Raw genomic sequence first — 16,040 nt, forward strand, 5'->3', positions numbered from 1 at the left:
GTCTTGACCCCTCCTTTCTTCTTCATTCAAATCCCAACCATCGCCATTTCAGCTGCATTTTTCAAGGTCTGCATGCTTTGGCATCTGTGTTTTCTGATTGCCTTACACATGAAGCCTTTTCTGCGCCATAAGGAGAGCCTGTTCTGGAGGGAGATTACATCTGCGATAAGGAGTCTTAGAGTGAAGCAGGGCATTAAAGCCATCATTGTGCTTTAAAATCGAAAGACATGGAGTTGCAATTGATCTTAAGTCCTGTATTAAGTAGACTATTTTCTTTTAATATTCTTTGTCTTAAAAAATGTGGGGTCTGGTTTCTTAAAATGTGGTAAGTTCATATACATTCCTTTGATTTCTAAAGCTTAGTCACTCTAAGAAAAACAGTTTAGCAATTTCACAAGGTCCTCCCCAATGGAATATTATAGCACTGGGCTCTCAGGCAAGCGATTGCCAAATTGTTCTGCTCTGGTTTCCCTTTTCTTCCTAGGCTTCCTGTCTCATCTACTTCTTTCTGGGTGTTTCCAATTAGGGTTCTCCCCGTCACCCCTAAGGCCACTTATTCCTGAACTCCTATTGGAGAAAAATGAAGATATTTTCATGTGGGCTTATCATTTCAAATGCACATTTGACATCTTTCTCTTGTCTATCTCCCCACCCCAACCCCCAATATCTAATTTATCACCAAATCTCACTAAACTTGTCTGGCCATCTGTCTCTTCTCTTCTCTTCCATCTCCATGACCTTTTATGAAGGAAAAGAGAGAGAGAGAACATTTGAGCCTTTACCACAAACTACATACTACCTACTTCTCCTTAGTCTCTTAGCCTGTGCAGTTATTATCATGAATCGGGCTGTACATGTATACGTGTAGGAAACTGAAGCTCTCCCAAGGCCACACGACTGGTAGTTTTTGAAACATGACTGGTTACAAATACCCAAGTGGCTTAGCCAGTGCGGCTCAGTGGTTGAGCATCGACCTATGAACCAGGAGGTCACAGTTTGATTCCTGGTCAGGGTACAGGCCTAGGTTGCGGGCTCAGCTCAGTCCCCAGTGTGAGGCGTGCAGGAGGCAGCCAATCAATGATTCTCTCTCATCATTGATGCTTCTGTCTCTCTCTCCCTCTCCCTTCCTCTCTGAAGTCAATAAAAATATCTTTTAAAAAATATCCAAGTGCAAATCCACATCCAGTGGCTCTTCACTGCCAGGGAGCGTGCAGTGCCACCCCAGCCCCTCCATGCAGGCCTTCGTGCTGCCATATTGGGGCAGAAGGGCCAGGTCCCCTCTCTCTTTCCTGAACTCTGGAGCTTCCGCCCACCAGCCTGGTCCACCCAAAGTGCTGGGCTAATTATGTCAGGTGTCTGGTCTAAGACTCACCGTGGCATGTCGGTGCTCGCTCCCTGTGCTCCACCCTTTTCTCTTTCCCATCCCTAAATCAGCTGTTCCAGAAGAGTGTATTTTGTGTCTCCCAGACCTCTCTCTGCTCATGGAGTTGGTGGGACAGAAACACAGTGGGCTCTGGGGTCAGCTGGTCCTGGGTGTGGGTCTCAGCCTGCCTCCTCCTTGGGAGGCCACGGCAGGTTTTTGCCATCCTCATCTATAACATACGCCAGTTACCTCCCTCCAGCGGATTGCGGACCTGGAGAGGACGTGGGCAATGCCCGCTGCAGGGAGGGCCGGCCCTTGGCAGGCTCTCAGACGGAGCGAGAGGGCAGTGGCAGTAATGCTATTATCTAGACCTTATCTGTCCTTTTAAACGCAGTTCAAATTTCTCCTCCTTTTTAAATTACTCCAGCCTGATTTTATCTGCCCCTCCTCCGAGCTGCTGTATCAGTTCCCCCTGAACAATTCATTTAGCAATTTTAATTATGCGGTGCCTCTCGACACTGCTTTGTGATCTTGAAAATGCTTCTCGATGAAATGCCTCCTTGAGAGCTGTTAATCCCGCTCTAATGGGCTAAAGGAATGTAGAGGCAGGACCAGGTCATAAGTGGTCCAAAGCCTGGCGCCTGTACGTAACTATTCACAAACTCTTTTGACTCAAAATTAAGAAATTTCACTACACTTGTAAACAATCGGTGAACTGAGTTGGATTTAAGTAGAGAGGGTTCACAGATAGGCGCCTCTCTCTAGCATTTGCCCAAATTTCTTTGTTCGGAGTTTGAAAAATACTGCAGAGTAAAATTTAAAATTCCAAGAAAGTTTACTGTCCAATGTTGCTGGTACAACTGTCTTTTTTTTAAACCCTGGGAAATCTTAAAACACACCATGTGCTTTTCTTGGTATAACTTCAAATTAGGAAATATTCTGGTTGTCTTCATTTTCTTTATTATTTTCCAGGCTTAAATCTTTCCTTGGGTGGATTTCCATTTTCCTTCTGTGCCTCTTCAGCCCAGATAACTTGTTCTTCCCTCGCCCCCGTGGGTTTTCCTTTGGGCGAGTCTGGTGGGCAGAATGGTCCTGTAAGATAAGCCTGAGGAAGAGCCATAGAGGTCTTGTGTGGAGATAACGATGTGGTGGCACTTTTAAACCAAAGGGGTCATTTGGCTAATTATGGGCTTTTCCCCCTTTACTTAATGACTGCATATTCAGAGCCGGTTTTTAAAACTCCATGCTTTACTTCTGATCTTCACTGGAGGCTTGGGGGCACCCTCTTTAAACAATATAAGGGTTGGCGAAAGACAAATCATTTGAAACAAGTTGTAGGCAAGTTTCACAGGCCAACCTGTGTGTCCCATCCAAAAATCACATTTAAGTGCACTTGCATTTAGTCTGTTCCTAAACAAAATATATGTGACTAATTGTGGCAATATTTTGCCGACATAGGAAATGTAATTTTTGTTGAAATATGTATCTAAGGAAAACAGAGGTGTCCTTGGCCTGCCAGGTTCAGAGCTGTGAAACTGAACTGTGCGGGATCCTTTGGGGAAAGGCATTCTCCTTCTTGGGGTCCAGGACAGAGTGAAGAGTTGGAAGCCACACCCTCCGCCAGCTCTGGGAAGGTGTCCCCCCGTGGAATGCCTGGCTCGGGGACTGAATTCTTCACCGTGTGCCCTCAGCCTCACTCGTCTGCCTGTGAGAAGATGCTAGATAAAGCCTCAGAGGGCGCAGAGGTGCAGGCTGGCTCACACACTCCGCCACTGGGATCTAGAAAGATCTCTCTCTTAGCAAAATGCCCTTTCAAGAGAAAATGTTGAATTTTTGGAGAACATTGGAACATTCAAGACTAGGATTCTGTAGGGAAAGACTGGGAACCGGTAAAGATGCCGTCAGTGGAACCACGTGTATGCACAGCCTGCGTGTGTGCGGGCCATCTGCCGTTTAAGCCAGGGTTGTTCTCCAGAAGTTCATTGAAAAGTATTTCGGAGTGTATTTTCCCCTCATTAAACATAAAGCTGTGCATGGGAAGTCCTCCAGCAAATACAGCTTATTAATCCAAACTGGACCAGAGACGCAGTGGGTCACTTGGGAGGCCAGTTCCTGTTACCAACATTCTTCCCCGTGGTTCCCACAGACAATTGAAATTCCAAAATTTGTGGACAAACCTCATCTCCTAGAGAACCTCCCACAACTAGAGAATGAGGCACAAGCCATTTGTACTATGTGATGTATCTTGATTTTGGACTCTAGAGGTGCACACATGAGCTATCAAATGGCAGTAATCCAGACACAGAGGGTGATCCAGGAGAGTCTCATGGACACATCAGAGCAATGTGATAGAAGGCAATGGCATAGCACTTTCAAGTCTGTTTGTTTTCCAGTTTAGCCCAGTTTTAATTTTGATACTCGAAGACCCATGCATTCTTATTTACAGCGAACGTCACAGTGAACGCCACAACATCAGCCCAGCATCACGTGTCTCACTTGTTCACTTTTTGATTTGACATACGAGTAATTTGAGTTACGAGCTCCGTCACGGAACGAAATAAACTCATAAGTCAAGGCCCCACTGTATTTTGTGACAAGAGCTTAGGCGGAAGGCTTTGAAATGAACAATGTTGATAGGGCCTCGTATCCTGAGAGGAGACCATGAGAATGATGGCCAGTTTGCGCCTCTTAGGGAAAGGAGGAAGGAGGGAAGATTCAGAAGAGCCAGCTGTAGAAAGGAGAAATATACATATTGGGAACGTCCTGCTCCGTCCTCCATCCCAATGTGACAATGTGCTAGGTTGAAGGAGAGGAGAAAGAGGATAAGGAAATCTTTGCCTGTCCCTCCTTTCAAAAATGCATCTTCCCCATCAGGGTTCCCCCCTGTTATCTTAGACATATATTCGTCCATTAAAACCCTGATAAGCTCGGGTAGATCCCACATTTGAGGATCATTATGGGTTAAAAAGGTTTTTTGGACAGAGCTGGGAACCATACAGGGTGGGGCAAAGGTAGGTCTATAGTTGTGAGTATGCAAAACAGTTTATTCTTGTATTGTAATTATGCTATTTTTTATATAAACAACTGTAAACCTACTTTTGCCTCACCCTGTATATACCATTAGAACCTGGAGCACATTTTCCTGTAGAAATAAAAAAATACACTTACCAGGAGTCTTTTGGAACATGCTCCATGTTTACATTGGTTCTGCCTGTAGGTGTGGAGTTGAGAGAGCCTGAGCAGAGAATAGAAAAAAATGCTAGTTTCTCATGGGGAATATACGGCTTTCTTCCTTTGAAGCTCAATGAACTGTTCTACCACTTTGTACACCTAGAGACTAGCCTCAACTATGTGTTCCTTAGACACAAAATAAATTTTCAAAGTTTTCCATATTTATGTTTTTTATGAGTATGAGCTTTCCTATCTGAGAAACTTTAAACACTTATGAAAATGATTATGATGCTCATGGGATCGTTTTAGAGAACAAAATGCAGATGGGAAGGAGGGTCGTTGACATGACCAGCTGACCTGCTGGGAGATATTGAACACTTTATTTTTCTTCCTCTGTGATCATTCTTCTGACCATCTTGAAAGACAGCCAAGAAACTTTTTCTTCTCATTATTTCCAACCATTTCTCGGAAGTTCTTTCAGACTTACTATTAAACAAATCATCCATGCTTTGGGAGCACCACTTTAAACATTAGATGTTTACATTTATAAATAGAGAGGATTAATTATCTCTCCCCAACTCCCACCGAGTTTTAGCCTTAAAGGCAAGTTTTTAGTTTTGCTTGCTCTTATATACTGAGCAGTGGCTCAGTAAATGAGTTAAATAATAAGGTATCTTGGTTCAGGAAAATGGGGTTCCTGAACCGTTTAGAGCAAATTGAAGACTTACACTCTGTAATTTAGTTTTATGAGCATTTGCATTTTGTATTTTAGATTTATAGCAAATTGAAGACTTACATTCCAAAGAATTTTTATTTTAATATATCAGTATCCATTCAGGGAGAAAACGCTAGAAGTATGTAAGGCACTTTCCTTTCTAACATTCAAAACACATTCCTATGTATTACATCTTTATCTCCCACTCCCCCCTACCCAAGGTTTTATACTTTCAGTGTTTCACTGGAGTTTTATCACTTTAATAGATAGAACATTTTCAACTGTAATACAGATTCTTACTTAAATGTGCTAAAACAAAGGAAACTAATAATCTGCTCTTGAGAAAGTGTGGCCTTTAAGGGTCATTAACGCGGTGAGTCAGGAACATCACAGAGGATTTAGTTTATCTCATCTTTCGGCTCCGCCATTTTTCTTGGCTTCTTTCTCAGACAGGTTCCACTAAATGGTCACCAGATGGTTGCTAAACACAAATGGATGAACAGAAGAAAGTGAGGAACCTCAGCCATGAGCTATAAGTCCCTTCTTCCAATCTGATAAGGCCCCTTACATCATGGAGAGCAATAACCACACTAAGAATGCTGTGCACTGATTGGCTTAGATTAATCAGGGTCCACCAATAAGTGTTGGGGATGAGATCAGCTCCACTTCTTCTATATGTCTGTGAGTAGAGGGGACAAGGAGGCAGATACTTAAAATAAGTTGTTGGGAAGTGACAAGTGGAGAATAGATGCTGGGTAAGCAACCAATAGTGCCCATTGATGTGGGCTACTGTACTTATTCGTTGCATTCTTATTTTAATCTGTCGATTCCTGGCTGTTATCCCTACATACTACTGCAGACTGTCCATTTGTTTACAAAATTCCCTTCAAGTTATTTCTTGGCACCTGTGGGAGGCAGAGCATGTCTCATATTACGAACAGCCATGGTGTCGTCTTCATCTTCTGGTCTCAGTTGGTGAGGTCTCCATGACTAGAAAGTGCCCACAATTCAGCTGACACTGCCATCCAGAGTAAGTCATGCACAGAACCTGCCTGGAGGCCAATCAGTGCTTTGTTCTTCGAAGCATGTTATACAGTCATAACTATATTCTGTGCAGAATCGGGGAGATGCTTCTCAAAGCTCATGGAGTTTTAAGGGAAAATTACTCTGTTAGGAAATACTTTCTGTTCTCAGACATAGATTGTAGAGACGGGGCCTGCGGACAGGAGACAGATGCTGAGGATGCCTTCCCGGCTTCTAGGTTTGGGCAGCTGGCTGGAACTAGGTTGTCATCGGGAGGACTGGCTCCTTGTGTTTGGCAACCAAGTTAAATAGACCAATGTAGGCAGTTTTGTGACCTGTTTGTCCTTTATAGTGTTATATCTATGGGAAAATGGGTTCCAGAGCCCAGAACTTGAGTTTGGACTTAGAATGATTTAGAACACAGTCTGTGTGCAAGTTACTTAAATAGGTTGCAGTCCTTTATGCCACTATCACTATAGGACAAAATTTCTTCTTGTCCTCTTTTTCCCAGCAATGCTATGTCGTTAGAAAAGAAAGCTTTAGAAAAAGGTAGAATTTTTTCTCCTGCCTCTGTCAAGGCTTCAATGATTTGATTTAATAATTCATGTCAAGGCTAAGCAGGTGACTCTCTTCCTGCTGGATCAGTTTGCCGGATTCCATAAAGGCACCAGCACAGACCACTGGGGAAAGGCTGCTGTTTCTCTTAGCTATAAAATGGGTGGTAACAGCTCTTCCCCCGCCCCCCCCAGCTGCTTATGGCATTTGTTCCTTTTTTCCTTAACGTTTGGCAATCCAGGGAAGTTGGTTGAGGTGGTATATGGAGCCCTACTCTGGAGCTCAGGTAATAGGAGAAAAGCACAGGTAACGCCAAAGTAATTTGTAATGGGTGAACTTGGCCTCAGTGGGCCTGCCTGCCTGTCAGAAAAATGCCTTGCTTCCACCGCTTAACTGGAATTGTTATGTAATAGATGATCTGATGCCATTGTCCCTTCGTTGACCTTGTTTGAGCAAGACGGCTCAGGAGCTTTTAGAGAAACTAAATTCAGACGTATGGGAAAAAGTGAAGCTGTAGAAAACAGAACTGACCCTCCTTTAGAATGAAAGTTGATATTAACACCCTCCCCAACAATACTAAGTAAAGTGCTATCTTATTATCAAGTGCTTCTTACTCTCTGGAAGATTTCTCAGCAGGTATAAATAGGTTTTGAGACCTCTTGCCTATCTGTGAGATGTGTGTCTAAAGCAGTGGTTCTCAACCTTCCTAATGCCGTGACCTTTTAATACAGTTCCTCATGTTGTGGTGACCCCCAATTTCATTGTTATAAATTGAACATAATTAAATCATAGTGATTAATCACAAAAACAATATGTAATTATATATGTGTTTTCGGATGGTCTTAGGTGACCCCTGTGAAAGGGTCATTCGACCCCCAAAGGGGTCACAACCCACAGGTTGAGAACCGCTGAGACGTAAAGAGCAGAAGTATTTGAAAATGAGTTGTACAGAGTGGCTAAATACTTATATACAAATCAGTCCTTCCAGGAATATAAAAGTGAAGATCGAGTCTAAATGTCTCCTTGCTATTTTGCTGGTTGCCTTTGGTGGGAGAGCTTTTCTATGAATTAGGGAAGGCTTCCTTGTGCGCATGTGTACACATCCACTGAACGGGGACCTCACTGCTGTCTGTGACCTCACTGCTGTTTGCAATCTGCCAGGACAGGACATAACGCACTGGCTGCCCTACCTGTAACTGTTACTTAAAACAAAACAATAAATGATCATGGGAGCCTCAAACAACCCAAACTCCTTCTAAGCATAATCCAAAATGAGTTGGTTTTTTATGGCTCCCTTAAATAGTTTCTAACTCCCTGTAGTCTAGTTCTAAAGAGGGAATCATGGTTTTCTTTGAGAATCAACAATTTCTTTAGATTTTGAGTTCTTCTACGATGAAATATAATGGCCCATTCGAGAAACTGTACCCATATTGAGCATCGTTTCTATTGTTGGACAGTTCTTGAGCGCTACGCTCGTCTTTGATCTGTTGGGGCTTGCTGGTTTCCATGGAGCCATGCTGGCTGATGACCAAGGGAGAATCCAGCATTCCAGTCAGTGTTCCTAATCAGGCCTGACCTGAAATGCATGCACAAAGGACTTTAAAATCACAATGCATTATATGTAACTTATGTGGGGGAAATTATATGATAAAGGTTTAAAAATTTGTGTTCCTTTTATTTATTATGATAGGTTTCTGGAAAAGCATTTCAGTCTTTTAATGGTACAAAATACATAGTTTCTCTAGTCCTTCTACTTTGTACAAAATAATACAAAACAGAATTTGTCTCATTTGACCTTAAATGTAAATAAAATGGGCACCAAATTCTTGTGAGCAATATATTTTGTACACCTGGCAGTAATCTTTTTATTTAATGGCAGTGATGCCTCAAAGCAGTGGCTAATCCTAACTTATTTTTAACATTTTAACTTAAGCCTTCTCAGGGCTTTTTGTTTCTCCTCAGCTAGTTCTGTTGGACCGCTAAAATAAGATTGCTGTAAAAACCACCATTCTTTCTTTATAACTCAAGCACTTGCAAGTTACACGGTGGTTTCAGGAGACACAAAAGGGGATTCCTGGGGTAGAGCTAGTCCTCAAATGGAGAGATACTAAACCCTTCAAGGCTTATCATTGTAAAGAGCTGGGAGCTGTCTGTATTGTGCAAATTGAGTAGGAGCAAAGGGGAAGAATAGATGACTCCTTCGTGGGTGGATGGGGGTTGAAGAGCTGCTGAGATGGCATCTGAGCTTCTACAGGGGACCATCCCTGACCTAGTTTGACGCCTGACTCCCTTGCAATTACTTCTGCTTGAACCTATCAGGCTTCAATCAAAAGGGCAGAATTAGCTCTTTAGTTAACATGTAAAACCATGAGATGCTCTTTGGGGTAAATTTTTGCCTAAATTACCTTCAATACCTTGAAGTACCTTTGATGTCAGAGTTACTTCAACTATATATGTAGGTCCTTTTGGCAGAATCCTGGGAAGCAGTTATAGGAATGATTTTTAAACTCAATCAGGTTCTTTCCAACAATGTTCTTCATGTTGACATTGTGCTAACCCAGATTTTGACCTTAGAATGTATTTCTAATTTCCTTTTGAAACCATTCCTGGAATTACTAAGGGATTTTTGTATTAAGGGACAGCAGCAGCTTTATTACTTTTTATCCCTGCTCCCTCAACAAAACAGATGTTTATTTTTTTCATAAATCCCATGGGTTTTTATAAAAATATCAAGAAAAAATAATCAAGAATAATCATTTAATACATGGAAATCAAGGATGGTTTTACAATTGTGCAATACGTACAACAGCTCTGGGGCTGGCGTGTTGATACAACTCCAGGGGCCCTGTTCACAGAGGGGTTTGTGATGAACGCCTGGCGGCGTGTGGAAGGCAGGGTAGGGGCAGATGTGTGTAACTGTAGGTGGTGGCCCTGTTCAACTCCTCAGTGTGCCATCTGGATTATTCTTCTAGCTCTTTGCTTTGCCCCTAGGTTTACTCTTTGTCACAAACACAAGATTTATCTTATATTGTCTTTAAAATATAATTAATGGATCATATTCCTTATAAAATCAGTGAAATAAAAGTCAGTGAGAGGCTATAAAGAATTTACTTAATTCATTTTTTATTAGGAAAATACCCCCACTACTGATTTTTTAAAATTGAGTCTTCATTGTTTATTTACCCTTCAGAAAGTTCGAATTAGTTGTAACTATAAGCCTATATTAAAATGATGCTATATTTCACCAATAATAGCGTTTAGATGAAATAAGAGAATACAAAAATTTTAAATCATTGTTGCTTTGACACATGTGTATATTTTATATAAACTATTTAATATATAAATTAAATTATTTACATATACATGTGTTAAGTTGATTATACTATATATCATATTTGAGGAATGTTTTCTATTATTTTAAGCAATATTATCATTGATGCATAAGATCTTCAGCTATTTGTTAATATACTATCATTTTTCCTTTGAATGTTATAACAGAAAATCATATCAAAGACTTTAGCATTACAAGGGATTTTTAAAGATGAGTCGGTATAACACTCCATTTATTTTTATAGAAGTAAATGACATAAAAGCAATCTCTTATCATGTGCTCAAAAAAGTCAGACTCTTCCCCTCTCCAGAGGAGAAATACAGGCACAGTCAAGGAGAATAAATTTTTTGTTGATAATTCAAAGAACTGAAAGAGAAATATATAATTATTTGTTGTTACTTTGTAGATGTTTAATTTCATTTTCACACAGGTAATTTTATAATGAAAAGAAGGTGAGAACTCATTTTTCAAGTGTGGGAAGAGCACTATTTAGAGATAAAAAGAAAGATAAGATTTAAATAAAATTGCTGGCCCCTCCTGACACGCTCCTTTCTCTCCTCGTGTTCCTGCAGATGGACTCATAGCATGAGTGTCTGCCCCTGAGGAGCATGAGATAAATAATTCAGCACTTTCTGCTACCTACCAACTCTGCTTATTTCCCCCCTCAAATTACATATTCTGGCGAGATTTCTCCCTTGTTAAAGCGTTTAATTATTGTGTTTGGCAGTCATGGTTGGTTGCATTATATAAACAAATGCCTACTTCAAACACTGACACTGATTTTTTTTCATAGTCTGCCAGAGAGGAGACTATTTGATGTGCAGTTCGAATGCTCTATTTCTGATTATGTAATTTAGGTCTGGGAATAGAATTTTGGCATTTGTCTGCAGTCCTTATGCCATAGAAAATTAACCTTTAGCATCCTCTATAAAAGGGCAAATCATCATGGATACAAGTTCCAAAAACACGTTTAAGGTAAGCGCCGTTCTATGAAAAGATCCTTTTATCGCCCAGCAGTTGCACATCTGGCTAGCACTGCGTTATTTTTAAACATTCTGTGTACTCTGTGACCTCTGCAGACTGTAACCAATTCAGCCCCCGTTCCAGTCCTAGAAGAGTCCCTAAATGTTTAGATGAAGAGCCTGGTAGACAAAATTGATTTTCTCCTGCCTGTCTGTAGGCAGTGCTTACTGTTAGATGCTGCAATATATTCATGAACACATCTCAGCGCACGATATTCTCATTTAGGGCATTTCATACATCTGTACTCGAGTAAAATTTAGGTAAGCCAATGCCCTTAATGGACTATGATTTTCTCAACTCAGTTTCTAGAAGAAAATCTAACCCTTTTTTTCCTACCACACATGCAAATACTTAGACATGATATATATATATATTTGGCTAAGTGACTGTATGTTTGTCCGGCCGTCCGACTGACCAGACGGTACATATGAATTCATATAAATGTGAGGTACAATATCAGACTCTAATAGGTAAGTGGTCCAAGGATACCATTGCACAGCTATTTCACCCAAAATAAAACAAATAGAGAACCACATATGGAGATAAATTTAACTATTATAAATGTTTAAAAATGAACACATTTTACACCTATGAAGTGAAGTCAAAAACCAACCCTGGAAAATAGATAGACTCATGCATCTGCTGACCATGTAAATGAGTTCTATCCTTTGGGGAAAACCTGGACTTACGTAGCAAGAATTGTTTGTCTTACTCTTTGAACCCGCAGTGCTCTGTCTGGGAATCTGTCCCAAGGATATCGTGAGATAAGCACTTATTGAGCAACTGCGGTATGAGAAGTGGATGTGAAGGAGACAGATTGTAATCTGAAGGAGTAACGAGGGCAATTCAAACATGCTGAAACAATACATATCCAAAATGTTTTCAAAGAAGTAATTATAGTGGGGAAAATACTCATGGTAGCCTAAGTGTCTCAAAATTAGAGAACTCATCTTCCTGCATCACCCACCACCCTACAACCAAAACTCCCATGCTCTTCTATTCATACCCCTGTGAGTGAAAGGCAGTGCCAGCCCCAAGGTGCCCCCACCACAGGCCTTAGCGCTTCCCTGGCTCCTCCCTGCCTTTCACACCCCACCCCGGTTGAATCAATCCTCACATCACATGCTCCACACTCTAGCGGCCTTATCCAGGCTGCTGCCATCTCTCCTCACTGGTCTTCATCTCCCTAGTTGCATTCTTGCTTCCTCCAGGCTGTTTTTTTTTAATATATATTTTATTGATTTTTTTTTTTTTAGAGAGAGAGGAAGGAAGAAATAGAGAAAGATAGAAACATTTATCGGCTGCCTCCTGCACCCCACTACTGGGGACTGAGCACGCAACCTGGGCATGTGCCCTGCCTAGGAATGAATCAGTGACCTCTTGGAGCATGAGTCAACTCTCCATCACTGAGCCACACCGGCCGGGACCTCCAGTCTGTTTCTGAATTTCATTGAGAGCCTTTTCAAAACACAGAGCTGATCGTGGTCCTCCTCACTTTCAAACCTTTCAAAACCATCTCATCGCTTCACAACAAAGTCAAACTCTTTGTTAAGATTTGAGAGCCTTCATGGCCTGGTTCCTGCTTACCTCTGTAATCTTGTCTCTCCCCCCTCTTTATAACTCCTAACACTAACACACACACACACACACACACACACACACACACACACACACCCCACACTTTCTACCTTACAGTTCCCCCCAATTGGCACTATGGTCTGTGCACATGGGACTCCCTGCCCCTGCCCCTTGCCCCACCCCCAGCTCCAGGCTGCTGACTCCTATTTATTCCTGTTTGTTCTTCTGGGATCCTTTCATATATCATCCCCTCTAGGGACATCTCCATGATATGGATCCCTTTCTGATACACACAGACAAGGACCAGCTTAGCGGCCCACCTGTGTTTGCCACAGCACCTGACAAACCCCTCATGTAGAATGTTGTCTTTTTTAGGAAAAATTCCAAAATCTGATGTCCAAACTCTCTGCTTTCCATATAACTTGAGGCAAACATATTAGCCTTTCTAATCCCTCATATGGCGAATCTTTTATACTATTTGGTGAAGAGTGGTAGTTATAGCCATTTAAAATTATGGATAAAAGTAGTATATCCCTGCTCACTTCCTTGCTGTGCTCAGAAACAAGAAAAGATTGCTGGGACTGCCAGGCATGGGAGCATTTCCTGGGAGGAATACACCTCCAGTGGATCCAGGGAGAGGTCCAGACCAACCGGAAAGGGTCACTGTGAGAAGGAGGTGACCCGCATGAGATCACCCAAATTCCATGAGCTAGAAAACCCAGTTAGCTCCCTATTTATTCATGAAATAGTCTGTTATCAAATGTTTTTAGCAAGAGTCAAGCCGGGAGTCTTAGGAGTTATTTTTAATGCATCCCCTTGTTTTTAATGTAAATAGTATTTGTGACCCTTTAAATGTTAGTGTGAATGATACTTAAAGACAAAATGGGATCCAAAAAAAGGTAAAATGTTTCCCCACTTTTTCTGCTCCCAATGAAACACCGAAATTCAGCAGGACCTGAGCAAGTAATAATAACTCTATGAAGTGAGCACGGAGAAATCTAACTCCTTGTGCCATTAATAATGCTCCACATATAAACAAGAATAATTTCTTAACAGAAACAATCGGGGTTCACTTCAGATGCCTTCGTAAACAGAAGTTTTTCTATTCGGTTGAGCCTGAATTACCCATCTTGACCCAATCTAATTGATGTAAGTGGTAGGAATTAATTTTCTGCAGACAGGGATCAAGACTAATCCAAGTCAATCAGCGCCCTGTAATTAATCCGTGTACTCTTTTAAAAGAGAGAGAGAAATGTTGGCACATTCTCCGGTTTAAGGTTCTGCACCAATCTAATATAGAGTTCTGCAGTTTTATAGGGTTCAGATTTCAGGGTGGATTTACAAATAACAAAGGTTTTGCTAAAGCAGATGGTTATTTCCAGCTGCCAAATGTTGAGGTTTTCTTGGAAATCTGTTCCAGCCATCCATGAGTAAATGAATGATTATGTGAATTAAAGACTAAACATTTCTAGGTGCCTTTTAAATATGGTTTGAAAACCTGGGACTTATCATATTAGGTTAACATTGATTTTATAGTTTTAGAGAAATCTCTGAGAAAAATAGATAATGCCTGAAAAAAGGACAAATATATTAATAATTTTCCATAAAACTAATGTGTTAAACAAATTGTTATTAAATTGCATAAGTAAGTGAAGGTACCACGCTCATGTAAGATTTCCTTGTCTTGTAGAGGAGAAAATAAATGTGGAAACGATTTTTGAAGTTATATTCAGAGTTTGACATGAGAAGACTGTTGCTTTTACTTGAGTTGCTGCATTCTTAAGTTGTTTAAGAGTTGTTAATGCATTTTAACCAAGGTTCTAATCTTACAATGAATGCTAAGCTGCAAGAGGTGTTTAGTCCTTTGTTAAACTTCTTGAACGTTATGGCTCTGTGTTCAACAATATAGATAGGAGTCTAGGGGCATAGCAGATGTAAATCTTAAATCTGAGTTTGAGATAAATGTCAGCAACCCACACTTCACCATAGTGCTCTCTTTGAAGGATCCATTAAATAAAATTGGTGTGATAAAGTAGATCATATTTCCCATGGGAATGATTGTATAATTATGGGCCACTTTCTTTATAGATCTTATATCTAATTATAACAATAGCGTGTTTTTAAAAATTACAACAGCTGTAATAGAAATACCATGCACCCTGATTATACCAGAGTCCCCAGTGCACAACAGTTGTTCATTCATTCAGTCATTCATTCATTCTACAGGTACTCAGTGAGTATGTACTATGTGCCAGGCATTATTCCAGGCTGTGGAGATTTGATGTGGGCAGAAAGTACATGCCCCCCACCCTCACCAATATCACAGAGTGCCCTAGCCAGTTTGGCTCTGTGGATAGAGCATTAGCCAGTGGACTGAAGGGTCCCAGGTTTAATTCCGGTCAAGGGCCTGTACCTCAGTTGCAGACTCAATCCCCAGCCCTGGTCGGAGTGCGTGCAGGAGGCAACCAATTGATGTGTCTCTCTCACATCCATGTTTCTCACTCTCTGTCTCTCTTCCTCCTTTCCACTCTCTCTAAAAATCAATGAAAAAATATCTTTGGGTGAGGATTAACTATACTATATCTATATATATAAAAGCCTAAACAGCCCTTATAACCAAATGACCGGAACGACTGGTCGACCAGTCACTATGACATGCACTGACCACCAGGGGGCAGATGCTCAATGCAGGAGCTGCCCCCCTAGAGGTCAGTGTGCTCCCACAGCTAACCTCCCATGGCCGGCCAGCAGCGTTGGCAGCCGGTGGCCATTTCTTCTGCACCCAGCCCAGTGACCATTGCCTCCTCTCCCAATCCTGCCAGAGGACTGGGAACTGGGGGTGAGTGGCAGCAAATGCAGCCTCTTTCCCAGGGGGGTCAAGGGTCGGCTCTCTCCTCGGGGCCAACGGCTAACCTCCCCCATCCCATCCCTCACCCCAGCTGGCAGGCCCTGATTGGCCCAGCCCCAATCAGCCCTGATCACCAGCCAGGCCTAGGGATCCCACCTGTACATGAATTTGTGCACCAGGCCCTCTAGTGTGTGTGTGTGTGTGTGTGTGTGTGTGTGTGTGTGTGTATACATATATACACACACACTGAGTGGCCAGATTATTATGACCAGCCAGATTATTATGACCACCCCATCAGTACTTCGTTGGGCCACCTTTTGCCTTCAATACTGCGGCGATTCTTCTTGAAAGAAGAGGCAAAAGGTGGCCCAATGAAGTACTGATGGGGTGGTCATAATAATCTGGCTGGTCATAATAATCTGGCCACTCAGTG

The 16,040-nt window shown here is 41.7% G+C and overlaps 1 protein-coding gene across 3 annotated transcripts in view; it reads left to right on the forward strand.

Annotated features, from left to right (window-relative positions):
- Positions 1-16,040, forward strand: part of PLEKHG1 (pleckstrin homology domain containing, family G (with RhoGef domain) member 1) — a 189,980-nt gene that overhangs the window by 58,407 nt on the left and 115,533 nt on the right. The window lies entirely within an intron of this gene.

This window comes from Myotis brandtii, unplaced genomic scaffold (genome assembly GCF_000412655.1).
Source record: "Myotis brandtii unplaced genomic scaffold, ASM41265v1 scaffold847, whole genome shotgun sequence".
Taxonomy (NCBI): Eukaryota; Metazoa; Chordata; class Mammalia; order Chiroptera; family Vespertilionidae; genus Myotis; species Myotis brandtii.